The sequence below is a fragment of the Gymnogyps californianus genome, chromosome 1 (assembly GCF_018139145.2).
Source record: "Gymnogyps californianus isolate 813 chromosome 1, ASM1813914v2, whole genome shotgun sequence".
NCBI classification, from domain to species: Eukaryota; Metazoa; Chordata; class Aves; order Accipitriformes; family Cathartidae; genus Gymnogyps; species Gymnogyps californianus.
The window spans coordinates 97,680,576-97,695,534 of NC_059471.1; the positions used below are offsets into that span (position 1 = coordinate 97,680,576).

General features: G+C 47.8%; 1 protein-coding gene across 4 annotated transcripts in view; it reads left to right on the plus strand.

Moving 5' to 3' along the window:
* The first annotated feature begins 8,620 nt into the window (after window positions 1-8,620).
* LOC127014702 (cystathionine beta-synthase-like protein) overlaps window positions 8,621-14,959 on the plus strand; it is a 28,021-nt gene continuing 21,682 nt past the window's right edge. For all 4 annotated transcript variants that reach the window (XR_007766213.1, XM_050894217.1, XM_050894232.1 and 1 more), the window contains exon 1: window positions 8,621-8,656. The gene's annotated coding sequence lies outside the window, so the exon portion shown is untranslated. The remainder of the gene's footprint in view (window positions 8,657-14,959) is intronic.

Consider the following 14,959-nt stretch of genomic DNA (forward strand, 5'->3'; position numbering starts at 1 on the left):
ACTCCGTTCTCCAGACACTTGTAACTGCTGATGCTGCTGCCCCAAAAAACAGACCTGTTCAGGAAAAGTCAGAGCTAAAAAATGGAACCGAGTTAGTGTGCACTCACTTCAGCTGGTAAGGAAGTAATGCCTAATTGCTACGGCTGTCATAGAAGAGAATATTAATAGCTGTAATTGCCATTTATTGCAAGGATAAGGCTGAGCTGTATTACTGTAGAGCACAATTTTACCCTGGAGTGCATGAAGTTCGATTTTGGAAAAAAAAGTTACAGCCAAATGTCTGTAGAATAAATCAATATATCTTCATGTTGAATCGATACGTGATGCATTCTAAAACTATGCACAAGTATTTCTGAATTCATCTGATTAGTCAACGCTAATTTTTTTACAAATGTCTCCAAATTATTTTTTTTTTTTTTTGCAGTATTCATTTTGTTAAATCCACATGTATGGAAAATGGAGCATGTCTCCTGAAATATGTGGACAATCCTTCCTTGTCAGCAACGTGCTCATCAGTCATAAACATCTAATCCCCTGTTAATGCATGTCATGTTTTACTTATAAAATTGTAACCTTCAGCAAGAACGGCTAGTGAAAGGACACTGCTATCCTATACCGCAGTCCCGTAGTACTTCAGCAGTGGCAGAACCACTTTAGAAGGTCCCTGTTTTCCTGCTGGAGGATACTGCCAAAAAAGGTGTTAATTCAATTGATCTAAAGTTTCAACTGTGAATGGGATTTGTGGAATCGCGTTGAGCGGTGGAAGCTAACAAACCAGATTTGCTGCCAACAGAGGAGCTCTGGTAGCCAGGGGCTTCATTTCAACATATGCAAAGTGAGAGGGGGAAGGGTGTGCTTATCTCATCTCTAACTGTTAAGACGCAAATACCTACTTCTTAGTAGTGCTCCGATAATCATCAGGTTCAGTACTTTTTCATAATTTCAGTTTTGGTGTTTGCTTTCTAACTAGATTGTTTTGACAGGACCAAAGGCAAGTTAACATGCATTCATACATCAGCAGAGCAGAAAGGTGCTGACTTCTGAGGAAATGGTGGGATGCAAGTGAGGCTGGGGGCAACTTCTCGGGTGAGCTGGAGCCCTGTAGCAGCTTGTGTGAGTATGGTTGCCCCTTTGATCCAAGTACTGTAAAAATATTCAGAGCTCTGCAAGCTGTTCCCACTAGGGAGAGAAAATATGATTCAGGTATTCCTTTGGGAAAAACCCATGCATTTTTGACAAAGGTATGCAGAGTGCTGTTTTCCTGTGCACTGTGAAATCGATACGCTGTAGGCCACTTCCAGCTCTCAGTTTCCAAAACTGCATGTTTAATTAGATCTGGAGGAAAAAAAAAATAGTTTCTGCTCTGGTTTCGGTGAGCCGTAAGGCAAAGTGGGGAGAAAGGCAGCAGATAGCAATCAAGTTGGTCTCCCTGCCTCTTCATTTTTCACAGAAAAGCCTTTAGTCTACCAGGCTTAGGCCTGCTGTGCTTTTGCCAGCACCTGGCTTGATTTCAAGTCTTGCTACCTATGCGGCTGAATATTGGACGTGTTTCAGATAGTTCTCAATTTCTTCCTGGAGCTGTCTGGGATCCTGGCCAGGTGGAGGGAGGGGGGGGAGGGAGCGAGGAAGCTGCTCGCACTGCAGCCTGTGTACCAGCCTGCCTCCCGGGCCCGAGAGCTGTGGGAAGAGCCACAGGGAGCGACCACTCCTCCCTTTTCTACCCACCCCTGTTTCCCTTGAGAGCTAATACTGCTCATGTCTAAAAGAAAGATGAGAGAGGGCTTCATGGATCAAAACAGTCCTCCATCTTCCACAATTTCCTCTTCCTTCCTCCTTCCTCTCGAGTGAACACGGAGAGTGCTTCCTCTGCTTCCTCCTGTGTTGGTGGATAACGTCCTGGAGCTGCAGGAGGAAGAGACTTGCTAAAGGGAGGGAGGACATGAAGAACTGATTTCTGGACAAAGCCCAAGTGGAAAGTGAGCAGCCAGCCTTACTGACTTTGGGATTGCATGCAACATTAATTGTTGCATTGCTAGACTCGGGATGGGCAAGGGAAATTCCAAAGTCTAAGACAGGCCAAAATCTGACCAAGTAATAGTCTCATTAATGTCTGGGCCGGTCTTTTCATTCTGGAGGGGTTTGACTCATGATTTTTGACCCTTTCATGTGACTCTGTTAACCACAACAAAGAAACATTTAATTGCCCTTCTTGCTCTGCCTCCAAGGAGACAAGCCTTTGGTCTTCTGGACAACTCTGTGATTCTCAAACACACGTGGTGGCAGCTGTAACACTTTACAGAAAGACCATCTTCAGCAAAGGTAATAGATCTGTAGATAAAGAGAGAGCAGCAGATTATGTCCTCCTTGTAGATGATTTGAGCAAGGTTTCTGTTGTGGTTTAGGCCCAGCCAGCAGCAAAGCACCACGCGGCCGCTCACACACTCCTCCCCCCCAGTGGGATGTGGAGGAGAAAACATAAGGAAAGGCTCGTGAGTTGAGACAAGGACAGGGAGGGATCACTCACCACTTATGGTCACAGGCAAAACGGACTCAACTTGGGGAAAAAAGAAATCCATTTAATTTGTTACCAATCGAATCAGAGTAGGATAATGAGAAATAGAACCATATCTTAAAAACACACCTTTCCCCCTACCCCTCCCTTCTTCCCGGGCTCAGTTTTGCTCCCAATTTTCTCCACCTCCTCCACCCCCAGCAGCGCAGGGCGACAGGAATGGGGGTTGGGGTCAGTTCATCCCACATTGTCTCTGCCGCTCCTTCCTCCTCGGGGGGAGGACCCCTCACACTCTTCCCCTGCTCCAGCGTGGGGTACCTCTCATGGGGGTCAGCCCTCCACGAGCTTCTCCAACGCGAGTCCCTCCCATGGGCTGCAGTCCTCTGCAAACTGCTCCAGCGTGGGCTTTCCCACAGAGTCACGGCCTTCTCCGGGCCCAGCCACCTGTTCCGGCGTGGGGTCCTCCACGGGCTGCAGGGGAATCTCTGCTCCACCGTTAACGTCCATGGGCTGCCAGGGGACAGCCTGCCGTCTCACCACGGGCTGCAGGGGAATCTCTGCTCCGGCACACCTCCTCCTTCTCCTTCTTCACTGACCTCGGGGTCTGCATGGTTGTTTCTCTCACATCCCACTCCTCTCTTCACTGCCGCTCTTTTTTTTAGCAGTCTTTCCCCTTCTTAAATACGCTGTCCCAGAGGCACTACCACTGTTGCTGATGGGCTCGCCCTTGGCCAGAGGTGGGTCCAACTTGGAGCTGGGAAAGCTTCTAGCAGCTTCTCACAGGAGCCACCCCTGTAGCCCCTCCCCTGCTACACAAACCCCCACCACACAAATCCAGTTTCTGACAGAGTCTCTCACTCCACCTTGGTGTCCAAGCTAGGTTATTACAGTCTGCATAGGTGGCTTGCCAAATGAGAGAAAAACCGGCCAGATCATTGGGCTTAGAGGGCAGTGATTAATAGTTCATACCTTCCCTGGAGACCAGTTACAAGTACCATATGGGTCTGTGCTGGCATCTGTCCTGTTTTAATATTTTTATCAGTGACTTAGAGGAGAAAATGAGTGCATGCTCATCGGGTTTGTGGATGACACCGAATCGGGGTGGTGCACCTGGCACACGAGAGGGCAAGGCAGTCATCCACAAGGACCTGGACAGGCTGGAGGGATGGGCCAGCAGGAACCTCATGAAATTCGGTAAGGACAAAGACAAAGTCCTATGCCTTGGGTGGACCAAACCCTGGCAGGGCACAGGCTGGGGACTGCTTGGCAGAGGAACCACTCTGCAGGTAAGGCCCTGGGGGCCACGGTGGGCAGCAAGCTGGACGTGAGGACACAGTGTGTCCTGGGAGACGGCCAACTGCATCGTTGGTGGGATGAACGGGGACACCCAGCAGACTGAGGGAAGTGATTATCCCCCTCTACTCGGCACCCATTAGACCACATCCAATACTGTCTATCATTTTTGGTCCCCAGCATGGAAAAGACATCAGTAAGTTGAAGTGAGTTTGGGGCCAGGGAAAGGGCCTTCAAAACAGTCAGGGGCTGGAGTGGTGGCCCTGTGAGGACAGGCCAGGTGAGCAGGGCTTGCTTAGCCTGGGGGAGGGATGACTGTGGAGGAACCTAACAGCCACCTCCCTGTGCCTACAGGGAGGTCAGCAAGAGGAAAAGTCAGGGTCTTTACTGAAGTCATAAATTGAAAGAGGGGAGGTTCCAGCTGGGTGTAGGGAAAACGTTTTCCCTACGAGGATAGTCAGGCACTGGATTGGCTGTGCAGTCTCTGTCCAGGGAGGCCTTCAAGACCTGACTGGACAAGGCCTGAGCAACCTGGGTTCATCTCTAGACAGACCCTGCTTTGAGCAGGAGGCTGGACTGCAGATGTCCCGAGGTCCCTTCCAGCCTGAGCAATGCTGTGGTTCTGATGTTCAGCCTAAATCCTCGTTGCTGTAACTTTGACCTTTTCCACTTTCTCCTAATCTGAAGGAACATGAAAAATGGTTTATTCCCTTCCTTGCTGCCCTTTAGCTAAATGAAGGCAGTTCTACCTTTTTTGAGTTTTCTCTTCTCTGAACAACTCCACTTATTTCAGTCTTTACTCCTGCGCCATGTCTCTCTCTACACCTTCTTCTTGTGCTCCTCAGGCCATGTCCCACACGGGCTATATTTTTTTTTGAAATGCAGCATTCCAGATGGGACATGGTACCTCAACAAAGCGCACCAGTGCTGAGAGTGCCATGTGTCCTGCAGACTATATTCCTGTTTGCATAACCCTGTATGACGTTTGCTTTTTTCACAACAGCAGGGCCTTGTTGATTCACATTGAGTTTGCATGGCTCTATAGTCATACCTTCCACTCTACACAATTGCTGCCCAGATAGCGGCTACTTGAAATGTTGATTGCTCCTGCCTGGCTGTAAAATTTTGCATTTCTCCTTATCGGCCAACTTCCTGTTTTGCTTTCTCATCTCATTTCTCCAGTCTGTCAAAGATAATTTTGAACTATGATTCTGCCCTCCAAATTGTTTGTGGCCTCTCCCATGCAGGAGATAAATGGAGTGCCTTAGGAGGAGTTAAAATATGGAGTGGCTCTTCTTGGGCTGCTTTTTCCTCCCTTTCTATAAAAACATTTCCATGAACTTATGCGATAGCCTTGTGCTCTCCCTTCCTAAAAGGGCTCTGGGTACCACCAAAGCACCATTGGTTCATTGGGTGACTTCGTTAGTCGCTCACAAAAAGCTTCCTCCACCTGATCTTCCTGCTTCAGTCACCCTACCACAACAGCATTTACCTTTTTTCCCCTTCCCTTTGATCACTGATTGCACTTGTCCAAGGGATCTCTCTCCTCGACCTTTCAGTCTTCAGCATGCCTACTCATCACTGATATCAGAAACAACATTCTCTGCTTGCCGTTCCTAAACAAGCTGTTTCTTTCTGTGTTAATGTTCCAGTCGGTGTCACATCGCCGCTACGCTGATCAAATCCTAATTTTGATTATATACCAACCCTTACCGCAACTCCTCTTGTTTCTTGGCAGAAAAATAATCCTGAGCATTGTCAGATCTCAGGAAATGGCGTAAGCGGCTCCGCTTGTGAAATTGGTAGTGACCTGCTGATTTATGGGAGTTATTCACAAGGCTGGGTTGAAGAGTAATCTAAGTGTCCCACTGATTGGGCTCAGCCATAATGGGTCTAATTAGCAGGCAGCAGGGTGGAGAAAAGCTTTGTGTATTCATTCCCAGCCACCATGACTGATTTTAATGCCACTAACACCAATGGCACAGTGTGGGTTGGTGTTGCTGTGGATATCTTTCAAGTCAGGGTTTTTTTAAGTCAAAACTCCCATTTTCTTTTAAGTGTTGCCAGTTTACCTTCACCTGGCTGCTGCCACGGTGAAGGAGATTGAATTTTGAGTGCAGAGCTGTGGTGCAATTACAAATCCCTCTCATTAGCCTCACACATTATGTTCAGTTAGTTTCCAACATGCCTAGCACTGTCGCTTGGTCTTACAAGTCTCCTCTGAGGTATGTGTTTTACATTTTACAGAATCTGGCAAACCCATCTGTGCTGCCGATTTCGTATCTCGACGCCCATCTGCCTGATGTTGCAGTGGTTGCTGCGAGGCTGGCACTTTTTCAGACAGAACAGCTGACTCAGTGCCTCTTCTCTCAGTCCCTCCTGAAAGGCATAAAAGGTATGGTTATCCTTCCTTGGCTACCCTCTGTGGGTACGACTGCAGTTTTCAAACACTGGCACCCATTCCGTTCCAAATATTCATGGATTTTTGCTTCGCTGTGCTTTGCGGCTGGGCCTTACGTGTGCCCTGGTGTCTCGCGTTTTTTCTGATACCCATTTCAAGGGCCAGGCGTTCTTAATGTCACCGTTTTCACACTCTGCATTCCTCTTGTGCCATTTTGTAATTTAGCTGCACCAAATGCAAGCTAGAATCTGATTCCACATGCTTTTCCAATCGATGTTTTTCCAGTAGGGCTAATGGTTACTTGTGCAAACCTCACTTTACATGCATATTTCAGACATAATTAGCCAGGCAAACTGCGATTTAGAGTAAATAATTGTCCTGTTTAACAACAGTATTTTCTAGTAAATCTTTCTTTAGGAAAATGAGAATAACAACGTGGAATTCAAAGTAGGTTTACATCTACTTTGATCCAGAAAGGGGCAGGGAAAAAGCAACGTAATTTGTCATCAACATGGGTTTTGGTCTGTAATTTGTGTGGATTTTTAGCACATGTAATGAAACAGCTGCCTCAGTGTCGCTGTTTATTTAAGGCCAATATAAAATACCTGGCTCTTCTCTTGATTGTTTTTAATTGCTCAGTGTTTTTCCTGTGTTTTTTCATAAATTTCACCCCACATTCTCATCATGGTCCATTTCCTTATCAGAGAGACCCTCAACTTTGTAACCCTAAGACTGGTCATTCAGCTTCAGACCAGTCACATCCAGTTGTAAAGTCTCTTCTGTCATTTTTACTACTTGATTAAAACATCCTGTTCCTTACTTTTTATTTTTATACAGCATGCAATACTCTTCAAATTGCTATACTACGTAGTATCTGTATGTACAGATGGAGACATACAGTTGTCTCCACTCCTTCGATTACCTGAAACACATGGAACACTTCAGGGTGAATCATGTTCTAAAATAAAGCTACCTTGATTTACTTTTCTCTTTGTTGGTATTTTTTATAGATATGGAAGAAATTGCTGCTTGGACTTTCTACAGCAACAAGCTACGTTCTCGAGACGTTTCACTCTGGTAAGCCTTTTTGGTATCTCATGCTTTCATGCAAGGATTTCTGTTTTGTTTTTGAATTTTCTGCATAACCTGGAGCACCTTGTGGTTGTCAAGAATTACTCTGAGACAATTTGCATTAACTGTATTAAATTCCCTTTGTGACACTGAGCGACTTCCCAGGCAAATACCTCATTATCACATTCTCAGACACCATCAGAAGTGTAATAATTACATCAGAGCATAATAACTATCCATTGCATTGGTGCCATAAGGACTCATGGAGATGAAGCCAGTTCAGCTAGGACACGGCCCCCCATGAGGCTCAAGATAGCTGTTCCTTCTTCCCAAGCGGGGCGCAGCCTGCCTCTGTGCCACCAAACGCACCGGCAGACGAGTACCAAATTGTAGGCAACACGTAAGCTTCAAACAGAGGAAGTGTTTAGGTATTTTCCAGAGTCATGCTTAGGGCTTAGCACCTTTTGGGATAAACCCATTTCCTGATCTGTGGCACAACCACCGCTAGCGAAATGACCGGTGTGGGTTTATTTCAGCGAGACACTCGTGCTTACTTTCTGTAGCACCATTTCCAGCCTGCAGCTCCCAGCTGCGGGATTCACCAGTTCCGGGCTGGGTATTTCCAGGCTTTGACGTGAGACTTGAGAGATGCCTGGGCCCTCTCTCTCCCCTGATGCGGATCCGGGCCAGCGGAGACGGGGCCCGCAATGCGGGCGGCACAAGGCCTGGTGCCCTGACACGGCACAATCCCGTGGCCTTTTCAGGGGGTTCAGGTGCCAGGGGGAGCGTCTGGCTGCAGACCCAACCGTGAAACACCCCTCACAGCAGGCCCCTCTGATGCGGTGGGTATTTTTTTTCCCCCAGACTAGACAGGTAGCCAGTAACGCTTGCAGCGCTCGGGAAGTTACAAGCAGTCCGTGCGCCCAGCCCTCCCTACGGCCCGTGCCTACAGGCGCACGATTAAATACCGCCTTCGAAGGCCGGGGTCTGGGCATGCCCAGAGACCTCGCCCCGGGCTCCCCGAAGGCCATTTGGAGAAAACCGGGCCTTTTGCCCCCAGTTTCCCCTCAGAGCTCCGTCCGGGCACCGCCGCGCACCCCTCACCCCGCGGAGCAGCCTGGCCCAGCCCGGCCGCCACACGGCTGCAGGCGGCAGTGTCCCGTCGCCGCGCGCCGCCTCCTTATTGGCTGTCTCCGACTCGCCGACGCCCCCATGGCGGCCAATCGCCGCGGGCGCTCCCGCTCCCTCCCCTCGGAGGGCGGTGGGCTGGGCGGCGGGGGCGGGGCCAGGGGACTCGCGGGCACTTCTTAACCGCCGCGCACGGCGGCGCCTCTCCCTCGCCTTCCACCTCCTCGCCGTTGTGCCGCGCCGCAGCGCAGGTGGGCGGTGGCGGCGGCGTCCTGGGGAGCGCCCGGCTCGCGTGGATGAGGTGGCGGCCGTAGTGGGGGGGCGGGGGCGGCTGCATCCCCCTCGCCGCCTGTTGCATCATCCGCGGGCGTGGGGTGGGGGAGGAGAGCTGGGGGTGGCCGTACCGTTCTTCCCCACCTCCCCTTCCCAGCCGGGCGGGTCGCGTGGGGTGGGCTGCGCCGCGCTTCGCCTCAGCGGGGGTGGCCGTTAAACGGTCAGTGTGGCGGGGGGGGGGGGGGGGGGGGGGGAGGCTGCTTCGGGAGTGCTCCCTTCGCTGCGGCCTCGGGCGGTGGGAAGGATGGAGGGCTGCGGGCTGGTGGGTGAATGAATGTGGTTGTACTACACGGCTGGGCTTTTGTTTTCCTTTTGTAACTAAAAAAAGGGATCGGAACGGACAGCTTCGGAGCTGTTCTGGACAAGTGGAGCCCTGGAGCCAGCCCTGGCACTGGCCGTGCCTGTGAGGAGGACGGGAGCGCAGGCCTCGGGCGGGTTCTGGCTGCTGGGGATGCTCTGGGCAGGCCAGAGGGTGCCTGCGGAATGCTCCCTCCAAGCAGGGAGCAGAAGGAGGAAAGATTGGTTTTCTGCCTCTTATACAGGCTTGCAAGATGATATTGTGCCTTTTGGTTTTCTCTCTGGGTTTGGCACCAGCTCTTCAGCCATTCTTGGCCTATCATCCATTGTTCTTATGAGTACTGTGAGGGTCTCTTGCCAATGTTTTTTGGCAAGTCTGGCTAACGCAGTGGACCAAGAAGCTTCTTTTCTTACATTTTATTTCATACATTGCCCTTCCCCTGTTGGGAAGAGTCTGAACTTGACTAAAACCTGAGAGAGCTGCTTCAATAGCAGCATTAGTAATGCTGCTGGCATATTATTGAACCAGCCACTCAAACAAGTGATTCTTCTCCTATTCCTGTTTGAGTATCTCATCTTCTGTGTATCTCTAATCCTAAAGCCTTTGACCATGGAGGTTTTGGAGTGCTGGGCTCTGTTCCAGCAAAGTTGCTCAGAGTGTTTACCCTTTCAATGAGTCTGTTTGCTGATTTGAGGCATGAGAGCTCCGTGTTCTGCAAAACTTGTGCTGCAGAAAGGAGGGAAAACTCAGAGTATGGAGGTAGGTGAACTCTGGGGATTTTATGTTAGAGAGGAAAGGTATTTCCTGGGAAACTGAAACCTGCTCAGAACCTGGTATTTCTCAGCAGGAGAATGGCTGTAGTGAGATCGCTACTGATGAAGCACAGTTTAGGTGCTAGGTTAGGTCCAGTACTTGAGGCATTTGGACAGTTCATCCTTTTTGATACTACACGGTGGTTCTTTTGTATCCTGTCGTGACCCTCTGCATGTGTGTTAACCAGCCTGCTTTCCTGAAGCCAGAGCAGTACTTCTAAAAATTGTGGTTGGTAGCCAGGGTCATGGGGGGCCCGTGTCCTGGAGCGTGCATGCTGGCTCAGGTACGTCACTAATCTGGCGCTGGCAGCATAGCAGGCTGCCAGGACAGTTGGGTTGGGCTGACCTCTGGCTATTTGCAGGTGCCTGCTGGCTGCATGTGAGATCCATAGGAACTAGGCAGACAGCAGGGTGTACTGTGCTCGTGGTTCCACTGTGGATGCTGGCCAAAAGCTCTACAGATGTAGCCAGAGTGGGTCTTTCCCACAAAACATGCATCAGCCAAAAAGCTGGCTTCATGCCTAGGTGGTGGTGACCAGCAGTTCTCTGTCAGCCTTTATCAGAGGTCCCTGGGCTAACAAAAGATTTGATGCCTTGTCAGGGACACCATAATGCAGGGGAAGGGGAGCTGTGCTTCTACCTGTTTTATAGACGTGGTCAGAAATTGAGAGCAGAGCTCCAACTCCCTCTTTGTCTCACTGGGCAACTTGCTTAATCTCTGAGCCTCTGTTACCCTACCTGTAATGCTTCTTGCCCTGTACTTGGTGAGCTTGGCAGATCAAGAGCACCGTTCAGGCTGCAGTGTTGGTCCATCTTTGTGTGCTGACTAAGGAGAGGGAGCCAGAAGCAGGGAAAGAAATAATGAAAGCTGCTGACTGCAGCAGGTAAAAATGCAGATAAAGCATTCTCCGGTCTTTTCTCTAATGCTGTTGTGCTCCTTAAAGACATCCGTCTTCACTCAGAAGACTTATCAGGTGAGTCCAGACAGGGTTGGAGTGAACTCAGGAAATGGAGATGTCAGAAGACACCTGCGTTAGGGCTGCGTGCACAGCTTCCCTTCTGTGAGGGGAAGGCAGACTGAACGCTTTCGTGTTTTCACTGGCTGATCTCTAGCATAACAATTGCCATAGCGGTGGAAGTTGCTTTGCTGCTGAATTTTTAATATCTTTGCAATGTTACGGAGGTGGCGGCATTAAAGAACTACCCACTTCCTATCAGGAAGGTTATGAGTATGCCAGTCTGGCCTTGAAAGGAGTGATTGTTGAGAGGACATGCATGTGCTCATCTGCTCTGTAGAAGAAACCGGAAATAAGACTTTCGATTCTTGAAGGATCTCTTCCTAGAGCCACAGTGTTGTTAATTTGTACCCCAGTCACTTCAGGTCACTTCATGTCTCATGACACAGGAGCGATGGCTGCCTGGTGCTGAGGAAGTAGCAAGGGGACACACACTAAAAACCAACAACAACAAAAAAAACCCCAAATGGCTGACTGTCTCATGAATCGCTTACAGCTGTGGTGTTTCCAAACTGCTTCCAAAGGCTGGATGGGTACTGCTGCATCTGGTAACCTGTAAAGATCGTAAAGCTCTCTAAGACCCTGTGATACTCAGAGTGAGCAGAACAACTGGTTTGTAGTGGTTTACTTTTTCACAGAGTAAAGTACCTGCTTAACATCAAAGTTTCCCATTCTTGGGCCACAACATAATGGAATCCTGTATCTCATCTCTTACTGAGCAGTTAGCCCTCAGGCCATCTCTCTCTGATCCAACTCTTACACCTGCATTTTAGACAGCTTCATTTCTGCTTCAGACAAGACTCAAGTTAACTAGGTTCTTGCATACATGATACTCTTTAAATATCTGCATTAGTGCTGACATCATATACTGTAAACAGCCTTAGAAACTGTAGCTCCTAACATATCTATGGAGTGAGTTCAGCTCAGGCTGTTTGGGGATTAATTTCACTCACTGGCCTTCAGTCCTGTTCTGTAGGAGTTGAGAAATAGTTCAGGTCTTGGGTTCCCTGTGGAGATGGATCTAGAGATGTGAGCCTTGCCCATGAGGCTTTCTGGATCTCATATCTCTGTCTGTGTCCCAGTCTTCTCTTTGTGACTTAAGTTTAAGTGACTTTGTAAATTGTCTTTCTGATTTTTCTGCCTCGTGCTCTGCAGATATAATGGCAGAAGTTAGTCAGGCTTTTCTAGTTAGACTCTGCCCACACTCCCGGCTAGTTATGAGAGTGTTCCCTTTTACAGCAAACTTAAATTCAGGCTGACAGAATTTCTTTCCTGAAGATGGGCAACTCTTCCTGCAGCTTATGTCCCTCAGACTCTTCTGAGCGGCATTCAATTGCAGTTAGAGAAGCAGAGTTGCCGTTTTCTTGTCCTGTCTCCCCAGTCTGCATTCCCAGAAGAAAGACTGAGAAGAGGGTCAGGCTAGCGAAGAAGTTGCTGTCATCCTCTGTTTTTGTGATTTCTGCTCACCCCCTTTCCTTTGTTCCCCAAAGATCTCCCCAGTAGAAAGATGCACCAGCTTCCTACGGCCTGATTTGTGCCTGTAGGCAGGATCATGGGGGGAATTTGGATGTCCTAGAGTGACCACCTCTGCTCCCTATTTTGCTGAAGTTGCATCATCTAGGGCTGTAAGCACCAGTTGGATGTTCTGGGTGGTGTGTCAGGAAGCTCATCAGTAGCACTGAAGGAGCTTGAAGATCTGAGGTCTTGCTGTTGGTTCTGAACATGACAAGTCACTCTTGGGCTCTTGACGTGTTTCTTAGGTGTAACTGTAAGCCATTGCAGGTGCTTTTATGTCTCCATTGAGTGCTGTAGTAAGAATTCCCCTTGGAGAACAACCAAGTCTGTCCAAGGATTTTGTCCTTCTTTAAAACCCTAAGATATTAGGTTGACCATAGCTGGGACTGATTCTCTACTAGCATGATTAGAATTTGACTTTATGAATGTATATATTCGTACCTATTTACTTTAGGCTGGGTGGGTGTGGGGTTATTTAAAATAATGCCTAATAAAATGATTTTAAGGGATTTATTGAACAGGAGCTTGTGTTCCTTCCAATGAATGATGTTGCTAAAGGTTAGTATTTGGTGACAGGATTTTTGTTGGCAATGCTTGTTGTTAGCTTTTTCTCTCTCTCCTTGTTTTTGTTCAGAGTTCTAGCCCCATTATTGAAGCTTTGATCAAACATCAGAGTATTGCCATTCTAAACATATGAGAGAATCTCCCAGCTTAGTTGAAGGCAATAAATATAGCTTTTCCTCCGTTTCTGCTCTTTCTAGTTCAAGAGGTGATGGGTGTTGCTGTTAGTGGATTGTGGATTTTTTTGCCTTACAGTAGAGGAAATGAGATGGTATTATCTTGCCCAATTTGGAGGGAATCCTCCAAAAGGCAGCTTTTGAAGAGAGCCACAGTCATTTCTTTTCTGCTGTCAATACAAAGAACAAGTACTTATTTTTTTTGAAACCTCTGAAACTTTTACTGCAACCAGTTTCTCTCCCTTTCTTCTCAATTTTTGGACCCTCTTGAAGGACACTGAGGGTTGGTGATTTAAAGCTTTTAAAGGTTTTGCACTCCTATTTTATGAGAAACAAGAAGATGAACAAAATCTGCTGTTTCCTGTCTATAACCCCTTGCTGCTTTCTTCCTGCATGTTGAAATGGTTTGATCCTTTGGCAGCAAGGTACCCTTATTAGATGGACTTTGTGAATATTGTCAGGGTTACCTGTGAGCAGAGGCAGTCGGTGTCTATGTCCAGTATTGCATGCCACCTGTCTGAAGGAGCATGTGGATGTGGCTCATAGGAAGCCTTGAAACCTCTTCAGTATTTTTTCTTTACTAAAAAAAGTGCTGATATTCTGAAGTGTGAACCAGGCACCTTCTAGAAAGAGAAATGAAGGCTGGGTTTCACTCTGGAACTGGAAGTAAGCTAATTTCTGGTAACAAAGACTGGTTGGTGTTAGATTATGTATATTTATGGGATATTAGCTGTCTTGGACTAGTGTCTCAGTCTAGTCCTGGTCAGTAGTCTAGGACAGGATGTAGTCCATCTTGGCTCTTAGGCATGTATTAACCTAAATAAAGTAGAATTGTGTCATTTTGGTGGCATGGAAGTCTTTATATCCAGAAGGAGAATTATTTCAAGCCTTAGTCTGGAAAATTGGCACTTTCAGAGGCTTTTTTTCCTAAAGGAGAGCAGTTTAAATGCCTTGGGCATTTTCTTCAAATCAGCATGCAAGAAAAGAATTGGTGTGCATAAGGCAGTAGTGGTTAGTGGTGCATGTTAACTTGCAAGATCAAATGCTAAAATCCACTGATCCCGTGATTCAGATTTTTTTCCAGTGTGGCACCAGACCATCAACTCTGCCTGATCTAAGCTGCATCTGTTTTGCGTGCATTTGTCAGAAGAAGGAGGATGAGGCCAGGGACCCTTTCCAGACCTAGCACAATTCAGTAATGGAACGAGCTGAATCTTGGTGCAAAATGGTGATGAGAAAAACAAATATTAGGAAAAAACCCCCACACTTTTTCCAAGACTTCAGCCAGATTTTTGTCTTCAGTGGAGAGGAAGCAGGCAGGCTCTGAACAACTGGCTGGAGTAGGAGAAACGAACTTACTGCTGCCATTTTATATTTACTAATTTCTGAAACAGCCTGCTAGAAGGCTTCCTTGCTTCCTTGTGGTTGAAGTGTTTGTTGTGTGTGTTATATCCAGCATCACTATAGTTGTGTGTGCAACACTAATTCAGTTTGGGTAGGAACTTGTGAGATTTTGGTTTCCTCAAGGGTAGAGAGGCCTCTGCAAGTGTTTGTGTATAAAGCCTTTTCCTAAGTTGTGTACAGGGTCTTTTGGTGATGGCACCATGAAGCCCTTTCACCCTTGGTGTCTCTAGAAATATATATCCTGTGAACTGGAGTATTTTATATTATTTTGTGTGGCTTTCAAGCTTATGAAATTGCAGACAGTCCAATAGAGATGTTTCCTGCTTACTTTACTGGATCTGAGCTGTGGAGGGCAGGGCAGAGGGAAGATTAGGTAATGGGGGAAGAACAGGGTCAGGAGACCCTCCATTGGTCTTGTGCAATACCTCTGCTGCATGAT